Genomic DNA, 18,221 nt, shown 5'->3' on the forward strand with positions numbered 1-18,221 from the left:
CATTTTATAGAATCCTCTAGATCTGTCATCTGTTGATAGAAAGGTTACGGGTGGCAGGCCAAAAGAAGAAGACACCTAATGGAGTTAATGGACAACAGGTCTTTAGCAGACGAAAGGAAGTCCCTGTTCGCACAACTCGTCATGAAAACCCTCTACTTCAAGATATAAGGAAGGCTACTGGCACTGTGGTTTAAACCACAGAGCCTAGGACTTGCTGATCAGAAGGTTGGCGGTTCGAATCGCCGCAATGGGGTGAGCTCCCGCTGCTTGGTCCCTGCTCATGCCAACCTAGCAGTTCAAAAGCAAGTCAAAGTGCAAGTAGATAAATAGGTGGGAAGGAAACTGCATTTCCGTGCGCTGCTCTGGTTCGCCAGAAGCGGTTAGTCATGCTGGCCACATGACCTGGAAGCTGTACGCCAACTCCCTCAGCCAATAAAGTGAGATGAGCGCCGCAACCCCAGAGTCGGCCATGACAGGACCTAATGGTCAGGGGTCCCTTTACCTTTACTTACTAACTGAGGAGCAGCTCCCCAGCTGTGAGAGATGGGATGGCAGCTGTTGGGAAGACCACCTGCTTATTATTAAGGCATGGAGAAAGTGGACAGGGACAGGTTTTTCTCATCACAATGGAAGTCGTGGGCATTAAATGGATCTGAATGTTGGAAGAGTCAGGACAGGGAAAAGAAAGAACTTTCTCATGCAGTTCATCATTAAACTATGGAATTCACTCCTCCAATAGGATTAGACAAATTCACAGAGGCCAAGGCTTTCGGTGGCTATTTACTCTGATGTTCTACCTCCCCTGTCTAACGCCACAGTATGGCATTGAATGCCGGTTGCCAGAAACAGCAGGAGGGGATGTGCTGAATAAATTCAGTTTAGGATTTTATTTTATTTTCAATTTTTTTATTAATTTTCCAAAAATTTAAAACAAACAAACAAATACACACAAACCCTATTTATAATTAAACCAATCTTTGTAACATTATTAAGTGACTTCCTCAGATCCCCTTGGCTGAATTTCATTATATATCATTTTAACAGATTTCCAAAATCAATTTTCTCAAAAAATTAACTTGATCACTTAACATCTTCCTCTCTTTCTAAATTAGCTTTAAACATCTTGAATCCTATCTTTACATATTTAAATCCTAAGTCTATCTAATATTTGCAAGCTTTTCCAATTAAGTTATCTTAACATATTTAGCTAAATAGTCTTTATATTTCATCCATTCTCAGTTTAGGATTTATTGCACTTGCTTAGAAAGGGACTGTCTACAACAACACACTGTTGGGGAATGTATTAAGGAAAATGCTTCTTTGAAATATATGTTTACATCATGGGCAACACTCAAACATTTTTGGAGAAAAAAACTAAGATGTATAAATACTACTTGGGGGGAGGGAAATAACATTATCAGATGATGATATTATTTTAAACTATATGCCAACTATATGGGGTTTGACAAAGGGTCACCGCAAATGGATTCTCCATGCCCTTATTTCTGCTAAAAGGCTGATTTTAATTCCTTGAAAAGATAATACCATGGCCGCCTTTGATCGATGGATAGAAGATATGACAGTTCTTGCAACATATTGCAAGAATTGCTTTTAGCTGCAGATTTTGTATGGATAAATACAACCATATGTGAAATCTATTAACAAAGCATATAATGTCTTGATAATAATTTTACATTTATTGGATTAATTGTATTCCTTATATACATATATACTCTATTGTATTGTTTATGGTTATTTTATCTCCCCCTCTTTCACATTATTCACATTTCCTTTCCTTTATATTATTTTTTCACTGAACGCTTATAATAGAATATAAATATTAAAAATTGTATACATTTATTCTCATTATCATATCACTTTCTCCCCTGCTCTGAGATTGAAAATATTCAGTTAATAGGTTAGAAAGGAATAAAAAGGAAAAAAATGATGATGATGATGATATAAAGTAAATTATGAAGAATTACAGACAAACAACAGGCCAAGGGATCACATTCATACCCTGCTGAGGGGCTTTCCAAAGGCATCTAAGTGGCTGTTGCTGGCTATTTCTATGAACGTTACTCACCTTGTGGCCTATTAGACTCTCTTTGTTTGGCAAGTCTGGAGAGATGGGAAGCTGATCTCTTCTGCAACTGCTATTATACAGTCCTGAAGCTTCCTTAGGCGAACTGGTGGGAGTGGTGTGTGCATGTGGCCCCGTCATCAGGAAGAACTACTGAACCCAAAAGCACATCTCAGCCATTTGGGAGTTTCATGGCTGAGCAGTGATCCATAAGGAATCACAGCAATAAAATGATCAGGAAACTCTCTCCTTCAGTACAACAGCGGGAGATTATTGAGTCGAGTAGCACATCACAGCAAACGTGGCGCCTCTGCTCCCATCATCCTTGACCATTGGTCTTGCTGGTTGGGACCGATGGGAGTTTGTAGCCCACTAACATGCAGAGGGCACCACCTTGGCTTGGTGTGATGAAAAGTGGTCTTCCCAGGAAAGTGGCTCGGCTGTTCTGCTAGGGAATTCAGAACCCTGGACAGCTCCCAGTGGACTCTTCCAGCATAGCTCAGTTTGGGGCAAAATGCAGCAAAATGCTAACAGTCTTTTAAAAAAGGCTGGCAGGCCTTCGCCTTCTGCTGGTCTCCCTCTTCTGGAAGAGCTGTTCACAGTGTTTGAAGTTCTGGTTGTCTGTTTGTCTGTTTGGCAATCTTCCTCTCCAAGATGGTGTACCTGATTCTCTCCCCCCCCCCCATTTAACCCCCACAACAACCCTGTGAGGTGGGCTAGGCTGAGAGACTTCCGGAGTTGGCGCCATCGGCAATGGCGGATTCCCTCTAACTTCGAGGGAGTTAACTCTACAGAAATCGGGTCTTGCCGCTGCGGCGAAGCGGGGACCCTTTAAAAAACCACAGGCGGGTGAAGCCTGTGACCGTGGGACTTGGCGGGCACCTTCAGCGCCCCCCAATTTGCAAAGGAACCCAGTTACGGACTCCGGAGCGAAACGGGGTGAGCGGCGCGGTGCTGTGAGTCAATTGCTTCTTCCGTGGAGTGAAGCCGCACAGCTGTTGTCGGAGAGCGCTGACTTTTTTCCTGTGACAATTCGGCTAGCAAAACAACTACCGTGAGTAGGTTGAATTTAAAGATTTGAAAATAAGGGAAGAAAAAGCACTAATTTGGTACCGAAAACGTGAAGGTGTAAACAGGAAGTCCGCCTTCCATTTTTTGTAAACAGATCAAAGCAAAACTATTTAAACTAAGACCTGGAAAATTGCTTTAAAAGGACTTAAATCCTAACATCAAGACAAAAGATCTCCCTCCCTGAATTGCAGGAGAGGGGAGGGAAGAGGGAGAAGTATTTTTGCCTGCAAAAAGAGAGGAAAAAGAAACAAAGACCACCGCTTAATGCCTGGGAACGGGCTGTCAAGTGCTAGTAAGATTGCCGTACTGTGAATCGCACTGTTTATGGATATCGTAACCTTTTGACAGTTAACTCTGCAATAGAGATACTTTTGATTCTGACTGGCTTCTCCGGACTTTAAGGAACTGTAAAGTAACTGAAATTGAAATTGAAACGGTTGTTTACTTTGTTAAATGGGGGACTTGGAAAAGTTACTTTAATGCAACAGGAATTGACTGTTACTGTGTCCCCCTAGAGGAACTTTGTAATTGTTACAACTGGCCAGGGAATTTTCCACTTTAAACTGGCCAGGGGAATTTTCCACAGCAAAACAAACTCCGGCAGTGGGATTGACCTTGAGCTTTAGATAAAGTGTTATGGCAAACTTGCCTCAGGAAAAAACAACAAGATCTGGTAAAATTCGGCAGCAGCGAAGAGCATCAGCATCTGGCCCTTCTGCACCAGCAGGGGCAGCACCTGTTCAAGTTGGGCCAAAAGGAATGGCATCTGAAGATGTTTTAGCTGTGGCATTAGGCAAAATTAATGAATCTCTGGAAAAACTGAGTAAATAAGTACCTGAAGCATCAACTATAATTGACCAGAATACTACAAGCATCAATAATTTGGGACAGAAGGTGAATTCTAACACAGAATCTATCGAGAAATTGCTGCAGGAATCTACTTTGACCCGAAAGACAGCTGAAGAAGCAAAGGAAAAAGCACTGGCCGTAGAGGAAAAGATACCACCGATATGTAGGCAACTTGAGGACCACAGGTCAATGTTATCTATGATTGAACTGAAGGAAAGACAGACAAATTTTAGGATCAGGGCGGTACCTGAACTTGAGAAAGATAACCTAAGTGACTTTCTTATGCATGAATTTGCAGACTTTTGGAACTTAGATTCAGAGAAGCAAGATATCAAGATAGTAAGTGCTTTCAGGCTCGGAAGAGGGGGGAGAAAGAACAGGGTGAGAGACTGTTTGATTACCCTCCGAACAAAAGAGGAGAGAGACAAAATATTGAGTCTGCATTTTCAGAAGACCTTGGAAATACATCAATCAAGAGTGGAGATATTTAAAGACATTCCGAAACACCTTCTGGATCTTAGGTCTAACTACGGAGACCTGGTGACCCTGTTGAGAAGTAATAGAATTGTTTTCAGGTGGGAATTCCCTCAAGGCCTATTTTTTACTTTCAAAGGAAGAAAGTTAAAAATAAGATCAGTGGAAGATAAAGAAAGATTTTTGAAAGATCACGGAGAAGATTTGCAGAAAGAATCTGAAGAAGAGCTAAGATCACTAAAACCAGGAATACTAGACATATCATCACTATCCTTTGGATTGGACAACTTAGAGAAAGTGATACCACCGACAGAACAAGAACAATTGCTGGGTGCAGTTGGAGGAAAAGCAAAGTAACCACGCATGGCTCTGCAACTATTAAGTTGGAATATTAATGGTTTTAACTCCCCGGAGAAGAGGAAAAAAGTCTTTCATTTATTGAAAAAGGAACAATTTGACTTGATTTGTCTACAGGAAACACATGTGATAAGGCTGCATAGGAAAGTATTGATCAATAAAAGATTGGGTCAAGAGTTTATTTCATCAGATAAGCTTAAAAAAAGAGGTGTAGTGATTTATGCAAAAGAGAGCCTATCACCGAAATTTATGTTTAAAGATGACCAAGGAAGATTTGTGGCAATTGAAATTCAAGCACAAGGAGAGAAATTTCTGATGGTAGGAGTTTATGCACCAAATGAGGGGAAATCGGAATTTTTAAAAAAGTTGCATGAGACATTGCTGGACTATATGGATTACAACATTATCATGATGGGAGATATGAATGGAGTGGTATCCACAAATATGGACAAGGCACAGAGACAGGTAGTTACTAAGGATGGCAGACTACCAAAAACCTTTTTTGAGATGACTGATAATATGGACTTAATTGACATTTGGAGAACAAAGAATCCCTTGGGTAGAGAGGGAACTTTCTTTTCTGAAGCCAAAATGACATGGACAAGAATTGACCAAATCTGGATAACTAGAGGACTGGCTCCTAAGACTCGAAAAGTGGAAATTTGCCCTAAAACTTGCTCCGACCATAATGCTGTGAAAATGGAGATGAAACTAACACCAACTGGTTCCTTCAGATGGAGGATGAATGACACCCTGTTTTGAGATGAAGAGGTTACCAAGAAGGCCCAAAAAACCTTGAGAGACTATTTTGAGATAAATATGAACACTACCATTGAAAAAAGAGTAATCTGGGACGCAAGCAAAGCGGTTATGAGGGGGTTTCTAATTCAACAGAATGCAATAAAGAAGAGAACTCAAAATGAGAAAAAAGACAAAATTTTGGAAAAAATAAAAGAGGATGAGAAGAAACTGAGAGCGAAACCAAAGTCACAAGAGATTCTGAGAGAAATAAAGTTATATCAAGTCCAATATATGAAAATGATGAATCAGGAAATAGAATGGAAAATTAAACAGATGAGACAAAGGACATTTGAATCGGCTAATAAATGTGGAAAACTGTTAGCTTGGCAAATGAAAAAAAGACAAAAACTTAACACCATTACCAACTTGGAAGTGGAAGGAAAGAATATTCAGAATCCAGTGGAAATTAGAAAATGTTTCCAGAGGTATTTTAAACAGTTATATACACAAGGGCCACAGAAAGAGTTTGATATAGACCAATTCTTAAAAACAAATGGACTACAAAAAATCTCTCAAGAAAACAAGTTAATGTTGAACTATAAAATTACAGAACAGGAGGTAGAAGGTGCCATTCAGAATATGCAGTTGGGCAAATCTCCAGGGCCGGATGGCTTAACCTCAAAATACTATAGATCTCTGAAAGATTGGATAATTCAACCACTAAAGGAGGTTTGTAATGAAATTTTGGAGGGGGAAAAAGTGCCAGAGTCATGGAAGGAAGCTTATATTACACTTATACCGAAAACTGAGTCTGAAAAGACACAACTTAAGAACTACCGCCCCATATCCCTGCTTAACGTGGATTACAAAATTTTTGCAGACATTTTGGCTAAAAGATTGAAAAAAGTACTAGTGGAGGAGATACACAAAGACCAAGCTGGCTTTCTCCCGGGCAGACACCTGTCTGACAACACGAGAAATATAATTAACATTTTGGAAAAACTGCAAGTGAATATTAATACTAAAGCAGTCTTAATATTTGTAGATGCGGAGAAAGCTTTCGACAATATTTCTTGGAGTTTTATGAAGAAAAATCTTCAGGGGATGGGGGTTGGTCAAGGCTTTGAAAATGGTATAGGTGCAATTTACTCAGAACAAAAGGCCAAACTCATTGTTAACAATGTGGTGACAGAGGAATTTAAGACAGAGAAAGGGACACGACAAGGCTGCCCAGTTTCCCCATTGCTCTTTATTTCGGTCCTGGAGGTTTTGCTAAATATGATCAGAAGGGACCGTTTGATTAAAGGTATACAGGTCGGAGCCAAACAGTACAAATTGAAAGCTTTTGCAGATGACTTAGTACTGACGTTACAGGAGCCAGAATCTAGTACTAAAAGAGTATTAGAACTGATTCAAGAATTTGGTCATGTGGCAGGATTTAAGTTGAACAAGTTAAAAACTAAGGTTCTTGAGAAAAACTTAACACCAATTGAGAAAGAGAGGTTTCAGAAGGAGACAGGTTTAACATTGGTTAAGAAAGTAAAATACCTGGGGGTTAACATGACTGCTAAGAACTTAAATTTATTTAAAGACAACTTAAATTTATTTAAAGACAACTTAAATTTATTTAAGTTTAAATTTATTTAAATTTATTTAAAGACAACTTAAATTTATTTAAAGACAATTATGGTCAGAAGTGAAAAAGGATCTAGAAATATGGTCAAATTTGAAGCTTTCCTTGTTAGGTCGAATTGCTGTTATAAAGATGAATATATTGCCAGGAATGTTATTTTTCTTTCAATCATTGCAAATCTTGGACAAAATGGACTGTTTCAAGAAGTGGCAGAGAGATATTGCTAGATTTGTCTGGCAGGGCAAGAAGCCCAGAATAAAATTTAAAATACTAACTGATGTAAAGGAAAGAGGTGGATTTGCCCTGCCAGACCTTAAACTCTATTATGAATCAGCAGCATTCTGCTGGTTGAAAGAATGGCTGCTTCTTGAGAACACAGACATTTTGGATTTAGAAGGTTTTAATAATGTTTTTGGGTGGCATGCATATTTGTGGTATGACAAGGTTAAAGCACACAAAGCATTTAAAAACCATATTGTCAGGAAAGCATTGTTTAATGTCTGGATAAGATATAAGGACCTATTTGAAAATAAAACCCCAAGGTGGTTGTCACCGATGGAAGCGAAGGCTCAGAAAAAGCTCAATATGGAGGCCAAATGGCCGAAATATTGGGAAATTCTGGAACAAGAAGGAGATAAATTGAAATTGCAGAGTTTTGAGAAACTAAAAGATAAAGTGCGAGACTGGCTTCATTATTATCAAATAAGGGAGGCTTACAATTTGGACAAAAAAATTGGCTTCCAGGTGGAAAAATCAAAATTGGAAACAGAACTGCTAGATCCCAAAACTAAGATTCTGTCAAGAATGTATAACTTGCTGTTGAAATGGAATACTCAGGATGAAACGGTGAAATCTGCTATGATTAAATGGGCACAAGATGTTGGACATAATATTATGTTTGCTGACTGGGAACAGTTATGAACCACAGGTATGAAATTCACGGCATGTAATGCCTTAAGAGAGAATATTATGAAAATGATATACAGGTGGTACATGACACCAGTCAAGCTTGCAAAAATCTATCATTTGCCCGATAATAAATGTTGGAAATGTAAAGAAACTGAAGGTACATTCTTTCACCTTTGGTGGACGTGCCCAAGGATTAAGGCTTTCTGGGAGATGATCTATAATGAAATGAAAAAGGTATTTAAATATACCTTCTTGAAGAAACCAGAGGCCTTTCTCCTGGGCATGGTCAGCCAATTGGTGTTAAAGAAGGATAGAACTTTTTTTATGTATGCCACAACAGCAGCAAGAATACTTATTGCAAAGTATTGGAAGACACAAGATTTACCCACTCTGGAAGAATGGCAGATGAAAGTGATGGACTATATAGAATTGGCGGAAATGACTGGCAGAATCCGAGACCAGGGAGAAGAGTCGGTCGAAGAAGATTGGAAGAAATTTAAGGACTATTTACAGAAACACTGCAAAATTAATGAATGTTAAAATGATGTCGGAATGAAATGAAGCGGTTTTAGCAACAATGTTAAAAAGGAGTATGTAAAAATGACTTGTTAATAGATGAAAATGTAAGGTTATAATATGTTAAGATAAAGAACTAAGATAAAAACAAAGAGGGAAAGGATTTGCTGAATTAACCATTTGAAATGGAATACAAAAAAGGGAGGTGTGAGGAGGTCAGGGAAACAAGTAAATGAAAGGCAAGACATTGAAAGATGGACTTATTTTTAACCGTTCTTACCAACACAAGCATTAAGAAACAGCCAGTCAGTCTTCTTCATTCTGTTTTTTATTTGCTTTAGTTTTTTGAAGTCAACTTCAAGTTCTTCTTTGCTGCCAACGGCTCCAGCCAGCTCAATTCTCTGAAAGTCCATTTTCATTTCAGATTCCCGTTTGGTTGTAGGAGGTGATCTTCTTTGGCTATTACCACTACTACAGCTGCCCCTCCATCGAGTTCTGTCTTGCTCATTTATTATTGAGGAAGCTTCGTCTGTTTCTGCCAATTCTATTGCTTCAATGTTGTTGGGTCTTGGATGATCACACACAACACACTTTCTGGCTTTAGCCCAGTTTCTTTTTTCTATTTTCTTATCACCTTTGTAATCTTTTTCTTGAAACTTTAATAAAATATCATTTTTTAAAAAAGAGATTATTATCACCCGTATTTTTCCGTCTATAAGACGCCCCCATGTATAAGACGCCCCCTATTCTGGGGGACTCCAAATTAAGAAAACACCCCTCAGCACTACCAGTGTATAAGACAAGCCCCAATTTTAAACCTATTCTTTTGGTTTAAAAACCACCCTAGTTTTAGACAAGGAAAAATACGGTATTTAATACATTTGTAGGTTGTCCTATACCCGCAGGTCTCAGGGTGTTTACAACGTAAAATCAGAATATAAAAACACAAAACACAAAACAAAAACAACCCAATACACCCCCCCTTCAACAGTGACCAAGGTTGAAGGCCGAATGGGGATTCAAACCCTGGTCTCTCCCAGGTGCTTGTTCAACACTTTAACCACTACACTGCACTGCCTCCCTGTCTCCACCATGAGTGTTTGGCTCCCAACAGCTCCATATTTGCCCCCCTTCTTCACCTTCCACCCTTCTTCCTCTCTGGTGATCCCTTGTAGCCGAGTAAGATGGTCTTCCGTGAATGTGGTCTTAACAGTGAGTCTGTAAGTGACTGTGGAGGCCAATTCTGGACCCACACGTCCTTCCACAGTGGGGACAGAGGTTGCTGGGCAGGAGTTGAACACGGTGAGGGTTTGCCAAGCGTGCTTTCCTCTTAGCACGTTTCTCCCTTGAATCCTGAGTTTGAGCGTCTTGAAAGCCCACGAGACCTTTGATAAAGGCTGTTCTCCAATTGGAGCACTCGCAGGCCAGTTTTTCCCACTTGTCGGTGTTTATACTACTTTTTGGGGACGCGGGGGTGCTGTGGGTTAAACCACAGAGCCTAGGACTTGCCAATCAGAAGGTCGGCGGTTTAAATCCCCGCGACTGGGTGAACTCCCGTTGCTCGGTCCCTGCTCCTGCCCACCTAGCAGTTCGAAAGCACGTCAAAGTGCAAGTAGATAAATAGGGACTGCTCTGGCGGGAATGTAAACGGCGTTTCCGTGTGCTGCTCTGGTTCGCCACAAGCGGCTTAGTCATGCTGGCCACATACAGCCTGGCTGTACGCCGGCTCCCTCGGCCAATAAAGCGAGATGAGCACCGCAACCCCAGAGTCGGTCATGACTGGACCTAACGGTCAGGGGTCCCTTTAGCTTTATACTACTTTTTAATATATAGATTTGCCTTGAGAGAGTCTTTGAAGCTCTTTTTGTTGACCTCCAACATTACGCTTACCATTTTAAAGTTTAGAATAGAGTAGTTCCTTTGGAAGATGATAATCAGGCAGCCGCACAACGAAGTTGATGTTGAAGAATCATTGCTTCGACACTGGTGATTGCTTCTTCCAGTACACTGGTATGAATGAATGAATGAACTTTATTACAGTCTCAGACCAGGATTAAGTACACTGGTATTAGTTCGCCTGTCTTCCCGAGTGATGTGTAAAATTTTTCGGAGACACATTCCACCCATGGCCGAAGCCCAGGGAGATGTGGCGAACATGCCGAAAAAGCATTGCTCTTCATGATACTTATGCTAACAGTAGAATCATAGAACTGTAGACTAGGGCTATCTAGTACAACCCCCCACAATGCAGGAATTGTTTGCCCAACGGCTAACGGATTGAGGTTGAATCCTGACAAGACAGAAGTACTGTTTTTGGGGGACAGGGAGTGGGTTGGTGTGGGGGATTCCCTGGTCTTGAATGGGGTAACTGTGCCCCTGAAGGGCCAGGTGTGCAGTCTGGGGGTCATTTTGGACTCACAGCTGTCCATGGAGGCGCAGGTCCATTCTGTGTCCAGGGCAGCTGTCTGCCAGCTCCATCTGGTACACAGGATGAGACCCTACCTGCCCGCAGACTGTCTCGCCAGAGTGGTGCATGCTCTGGTTATCTCCCGCTTGGACTACTGCAATGCGCTCCATGTGGGGCTACCTTTGAAGGTGACCCGGAAACTGCAATTAATCCAGAATGCGGCAGCTAGACTGGGGACTGGGAGTTGCCACCGGGACCACATAACACCGGTTCTGAGAGATCTGCATTGGCTCCCAGTACATTTCCGAGCACGATTCAAAGTGTTGGTGCTGACCTTTAAAGCCCTAAACGGTCTCGGTCCTGTATACCTGAAGGAGCGTCTCCACCCCCATCGTTCAGCCCGGACACTGAGATCCAGCGCCGAGGGCCTTCTGGTGGTTCCCTCATTGCGAGAAGTGAGGCTACAGGGAACCAGACAGAGGGCCTTCTCGGTAGTGGCGCCCGCCCTGTGGAACGCCCTCCTATCAGATGTCAAAGAGATAAATAATTACCTGTCATTCAGAAGACATCTTAAGGCAGCCCTGTTCAGGGAAGTTTTTAATATGTAACGCTGTACTGTTTTTAACACTGATTGGGAGCCGCCCAGAGTGGCTGGGGAAACTCAGCCAGATGGGCGGGGTATAAATAATAAATCGAATCCCCAACCCTGGGATTAAGAGCTTTACCCACAGAGCTATGTGGAATGCTCCTAGGTGGTTGAAGACCAGCTTGCGTGGGCCTTGGCAGTGTAGAAAGGGCTGCCAAGGGCACCTCCTTAAGTGGGGTGATTGCGGCTTCATTCGTATCAGAGTCCTCCTCGGTCCAACAGTGAAACTCAGGGGCATGAAGCATTATGGGTATTTTGATTTCTCCTTCCCTTTGGCATATTTAGAAGACCTCATGTAGTTTAGGGCTGGGTACCTCATGGTGCTGTCTCTGCTTTTTTTTAAAAAAGCAGAGACATCACCTTGCCAACAAAGATCCGTATAGTTAAAGTTATGGTTTTCCCCGTAGTGATGTATGGAAGTGAGAGCTGGACCATAAAGAAGGCTGATCACCGAAGAATTGATGCTTTTGAATTCTGGTGCTGGAGGAGACTTTTGAGAGTCCCATGGACTGCAAGAAGATCAGACCTCTCCATTCTGAAGGAAATCAGCCCTGAGTGCTCACTGGAAGGACAGATCATGAAGCTGAGGCTCCAAAACTTTGGCCACCTCATGAGAAGAGAAGACTCCCTGGAAAAGACCCTGATGTTGGGAAAGATGGAGGGCACAAGGAGAAGGGGACGACAGAGGACGAGTTGGTTGCACAGTGTTCTTGAAGCTACCAGCATGAGTTTGACCAAACTGCGGGAGGCAGTGGAAGACAGAAGTGCCTGGCGTGCTCTGGTCCAGGGGGTCACAAAGAGTCGGACACGACTAAACGACTAAACAACAACAACCTCATGGTGCAAATCTCCCAGTAGTAATTTTACTCCATGTTTAAGCCATTGGACGTTTGCTCCCTTTGACTGTTTTGCTCTATTAAGAGGACAAAAAGAAGTCTGCTTTCTATGTAACAGCCAGTAAGCCTCACAGTTACGTTCTTCTCCTTAGTTTTCCCTGTAAGAACTGCCTTATTGAGGGATTGAACCCCCCCACACCCTGTGTAAGGACACACCTGAGGTTAATGGTATAAATATCTTCATAAGATACTAACATTACCAAGCTGATAACGTGATAAAATGTCAAGGAAAAACAAGACTGCATTCCACTAAATATCCTACTTTATAAAGGGATTTGATAAATCATATGCCCCAAGTACATTCCTTGAAACGTCTGCAACAATTTTGATTAAACTTAGTTCTGCTATCATTAAAGTAAAATAATTGTAAAGGTAAAGGGACCCCTGACCAATAGGTCCAGTCTTGACCGACTCTAGGGTTGCAGCGCTCATCTCGCTTTATTGGCCAAGGGAGCTGGCGTACAGCTTCCGGGTCATGTGGCCAGCATGACTAAGCTGCTTCTGGCGAACCAGAGCAGCACACGGAAACACCGTTTACCTTCCCGCTGGAGTGGTACCTATTTATCTACTTGAACTTTGACGTGCTTTCGAACTACTAGGTTGGCAGGAGCAGGGACTGAGCAATGGGAGCTCGTTGTGGGGATTCAAACTGCCGACCTTCTGATTGGCAAGTCCTAGGCTCTGTGGTTTACAGTGGTGCCTCGCAAGACAAAATTAATTCGTTCTGCGAGTTTTTTCGTCTAGCGAATTTCAATTCAATTAATGCGTTCCTATGGTCAAAAAAAAGTCCAAACAAAGCCAAATTTGGTACAACAAGAGTTTATTAACTGCTCTTTAAAGTCACACATACTGTAAAGACCATTTCAAAAATTGAAGGAACAATAAATAAAGTTTTTAAGCATGACAGAAAAACATTTAAAAATCAACAAAGTGTACCGTACATTTTCTAAGACTCTGGGGGACCACTCGAAGAAGGTTCCTCTTCCACTGTTTGCTTCTTGCTGAAGAACCTGTCCATGGTCTGCTGCTTCATCCGCCTTTTCAGCACCTCCCTGAAAGGCGACATGACCCTCGTATCAAAAGTGTTCGCAAGGTCATGTGCCACGTGCTTGTCAGGGTGGTGCCGCTGTGCAAAAGCCTGCACATCCTTCCACTTCATGCAAATGTCCCTCAGTTCTTTAGAGGACAGCCGTTCCTCAGTTGCTTCCTCCTCTTCCAGCGAGGCCTGCTCCTGCGCAGCCTCTGCCTGCAGTTCGACCAGCTCCTGGGTGGTCAGCTCGTGGTCGTGCTCCTCCACCAGCTCGCTGACGTCCTCCTCTGTGACCTCCAGTCCCATGGTCCTCCCCAAGGCAACAATGTCCTGCACCACTGTTGACTCTGGTGCATCAGAGTCACTTGGTGCCACACAGTCCGGCCACAGGCTGCGCCAAGCGCAATTCAAATTTCTCTGGCTGATCCCGTCCCAGGCCGTGGTGATCATCTTCAAGCAGGTGACGATGTCGAAGTGGTCCTTCCAGAATTCCCGCAGGGTGATGGTGGTGCAGTCAGTCACCTCGAAGCATAGCCTGAAAAGCTCCTTGGTGTAGAGTTTTTTGAAATTGGCGATGACCTTCTGATCCATCGGCTGGAGCAGTGGCGTGGTGTTAGGTGGCAGGAACATGATTCTGATGAAGCTGAACTCCTCCAACAAGTCCTCCTCAAGGCCTTTAGGATGAGCAGGAGCATTGTCCATCAGAAGCAAAGCCTTCAGCGGGAGGTCGTTGTCCAGCGGGTACTGTTTGACAGCAGGGCCAAAAGCAAGATTGACCCAGTCCACAAACAGCACACGTGTGACCCAAGCCTTGCTGTTGGATCGCCACATGACACTCAGCTGCTCCTTGTTGACCTTGTGTTTCTTGAAGGCCCGTGGGTTCTCCGAGTGGTACACCAGCAGGGGCTTGATCTTCAGGTCGCCACTTGCGTTGGCACGGAAGAGCAGGGTCAGACGGTCCTTCATGGGCTTGTGGCCAGGCAACTTGGCCTCCTCCTGTGTGATGAAAGTCCTTTTGGGCATCCTCTTCCAAAACAGCCCGGTCTCGTCGCAGTTGAAGACCTGCTGTGGAACGTAGCCCTCCGTCTTCACAGCCTCCAGGAACTCTGCTGCAAAGTCTTCAGCCGCAGGAACATCAGAACTGGCAGCCTCTCCATGCCTGTCCACGCTATGGATTCCAGATCTTGTCTTGAACCGGTCAAACCAACCTCTGCTTGCCTTGAAGACTTCTGGCTCGCCTGAGGTTCCTGGCTGTTCCCGGACAAGGTCTGCGTGCAAGGCCTTGGCCTTCTCACAAATGACGGCCTCAGTCACTGTGTCCCCTGCACGCTGCTTCTCTTCTAACCAGATGAGCAGCAACTTCTTGACCTCCTCCAGAACAGCTGGGCAGTTCTTCATGATCCTGGTGACTCCCTTGGCTGCATCCGTTGCAAGGATCTTCTCCCTCATCTTCAGGATGGTCCCGATGGTCGATGGATTCCTGCCGTACTCCCTGGCGAGGTCTGTCACACGCATTCCACCGTCGTGCTTCCGGATGATCTCCTTCTTCATTCCCAGCGTCACCTTCTCCTTCTTCCTCTCGCCGGCCTCTGCAGCAGCAGTCTTCTTGGGTCCCATGGCAGCACAGCTCCTACCTTCGTAAACTCAGAAAAGAAAAAAAAATATCAGTGCTCCACTTCCAAAAAATTCAAAAGCACCCAGCCACCCACCACACAGAAAATCAAACCCAGAACCAAGTCCTTGAATTCCAAACACCCCAACCCAAAACCCCCCCAAAAAAGTTTTAAAACTTTAACTTACCAAATGGCTGCAAATCACCAAAGTCTTCAAAATCCTCAAATGGCTGCAAAAGAAGTTTTGGAAAAGCTTTAAAAATCACCAAAGTCTTCAAAAACCTCAACTGTTCCCCCAGCCACCCAGCCACCACACAGAAATTGCAAACCCCTCCCCAACTGTTCCCCCAGCCCCTCCACAACTGTTGCAAACCCCTCCCCAACTGTTCCCCCAGCCAGCCACCACACAGAAATTCAAATCCAGATTTTTTTTAAAAAAACAACAACATGGCCCAATGGTCACAGAAAATCATAAAAATGCAGAAAAAACCACACAAGCTCCCAGATTCTTTCAAACCCCTCCTCAACTGTTCCCCCAGCCAGCCACCACACAGAAATTCAAACCCAGAATTTTTTTTAAAAAAAACAACATGGCCCAATGGTCACGGAAAATCATAAAAATGCAGAAAAACCCATACAAGCTCCCAGATTCTTTCAAACCCCTCCTCAACTGTTCCCCCAGCCAGCCACCACACAGAAATTCAAATCCAGATTTTTTTTAAAAAAACCACATGGCCCAATGGTCACAGAAAATCATAAAAATGCAGAAAAAACCCCACACAAGCTCCCAGATTCTTTCAAACCCCTCCTCAACTGTTCCCCCAGCCAGCCACCACACAGAAATTCAAACCCATATTTTTTTAAAAAAAACACCACATGGCCCAATGGTCACAAAAAATCATAAAAATGCAGAAAAACACCCACACAAGCTCCCAGATTTTTTCAAACCCCTCCTCAACTGTTCCCCCAGCCAGCCACCACACAGAAATTCAAATCCAGATTTTTTTAAAAAAAACAACAAGGCCCAATCATCACAGAAAATCATAAAAATGCAGAAAAAAACACACAAGCTCCCAGATTCTTTCAAACCCCTCCTCAACTGTTCCCCCAGCCAGCCACCACACAGAAATTCAAACCCAGAATTTTTTTTTTAAAAAACCACATGGCCCAATGGTCACAGAAAATCATAAAAATGCAGAAAAAACCCCACAAGCTCCCAGATTCTTTCAAACCCTTCCTCAACTGTTCCCCCAGCCAGCCACCACACAGAAATTCAAACCCAGAATTTTTTTTTTAAAAAACCACATGGCCCAATGGTCACAAAAAATCATAAAAATGCAGGAAAAAAACCACACAAGCTCCCAGATTCTTGCAAACCTCTCCCCAACACCAAGTCCTTGAATTACAAACACCCCAACCCAAAATCCAAAAAACCCAAAAAAAGTTTTAAAAGTTTGACTTACCAAATGGATGCAAAAGAAGTTTTGGAAAAGCTTCAAAAATCAGCAAAGTCCTCAAAAACCTCAAAAAAGGCTACCACACCGTGTGCTATGTGTTGCTCCTCGAAGTTCAAGTCGCAACTGCACCTCTTCAAGCAATGCACGCTGGGTATTAACGGTTTTACGAAAAAGGAAACAAACTTGCAAGACATTTTCGTCTTGCGAAGCAAGCCCATAGGGAAACTCGTCTTGCGAAGCACATCGAAAAATGAAAAACTCTTTCGTCTAGCGAGTTTTTCGTCTTACGAGGCATTCGTCTTGCGGGGCACCACTGTAACTCATAGCGCCACCTGCATCCCTCCTTCAAGGAATAACATGCTGTAAATGTCAGATCGCTCTTCCAAACATCTAGACCTGCCTTTCAAACCACTGTTCTGGGCGCTGCATGATGGGATTTGTAGTCCCGTGCAGGTGTGGGGCGCCAGGGCTAATGAAAGCAGACCTAGGATCTATTTTAAAAAACCCTCTGGGATTCTCAGGGGCTTGAATTGAGCCCCAGAATCTGTTGCCAGTGCTAAGGGGACACACGCCTGAAATTGCACTTCAGCTGCAGTCTCCTGGTCCTAAGTGGGGCCTTTTCTGGATATTTTGTACCCTTAGATCTTCAAATATCTGAGTGGCTGTCCCATGGAAGATGGAGCAAGCTGGGTTTTTTGCTACTCTGGAGAGGAGGACCCGAACCCACGTCTTCGAATGACAAGGAAGGAGAGTCCCAACTAAATGTCAGGAATATTTCCCTGATGCTTGGACTGTGGAAGATGGTGGACTCTCCCTCCTTAAAGGTAAAGGGACCCCTGACCATTAGGTCCAGTCGTGACCGACTCTGGGGTTGCGCGCTCATCTCACTTTATTGGCCGAGGGAGCCGGCGTCCAGCTTCAGGGTCATGTGGCCAGCAGGACTAAGCCGCTTGTGGCGAACCAGAGCAGCGCACGGAAACGCCGTTTCCCTTCCCGCTGGAGCGGTACCTATTTATCTACTTGCACTGGTGTACTTTTGAACTGCTAGGTTGGGAGGAGCAGGGACCGAGCAATGGGAGCTCACCCCGTCGCGGGGATTCGAACCGCCGACCTTCTGATCGGCAAGTCCTAGGCTCTGTGTTTTAACCCACAGTGGCACCCGTGCCCCTTAAAATAATTGTAGTAACATCTTATAAAATTATATCAAAAACAAGCAGCTGCTATTAAAAGAAAAGGCATATCTGAATGGAAGTTCCAAAGGCCTATTATCAAAACCTAAATTATACAAATACTGCCTACTAACGGTATCAATTCTAATAATTGCTGTCGCATTCTGAAATGTCAAAAAGATGTGCTTGGGCTCTGTGCCTTCAAATCATGTTGCCTGGCTGTACCACAGCATCATGGAGATGTTCTCTGTGCAGTTCACTGACTACCAAATGCCCCAAAACGTAAAGGATTATTGACCCAAGTTATGCTCATATCTCAGAAATGTTAATTTGAAAGGAAATTTCTTCCTGATGCAAGGGGCATAAGCAA

This window comes from Podarcis raffonei, chromosome 10 (assembly GCF_027172205.1).
Source record: "Podarcis raffonei isolate rPodRaf1 chromosome 10, rPodRaf1.pri, whole genome shotgun sequence".
Classification (NCBI taxonomy): domain Eukaryota; kingdom Metazoa; phylum Chordata; class Lepidosauria; order Squamata; family Lacertidae; genus Podarcis; species Podarcis raffonei.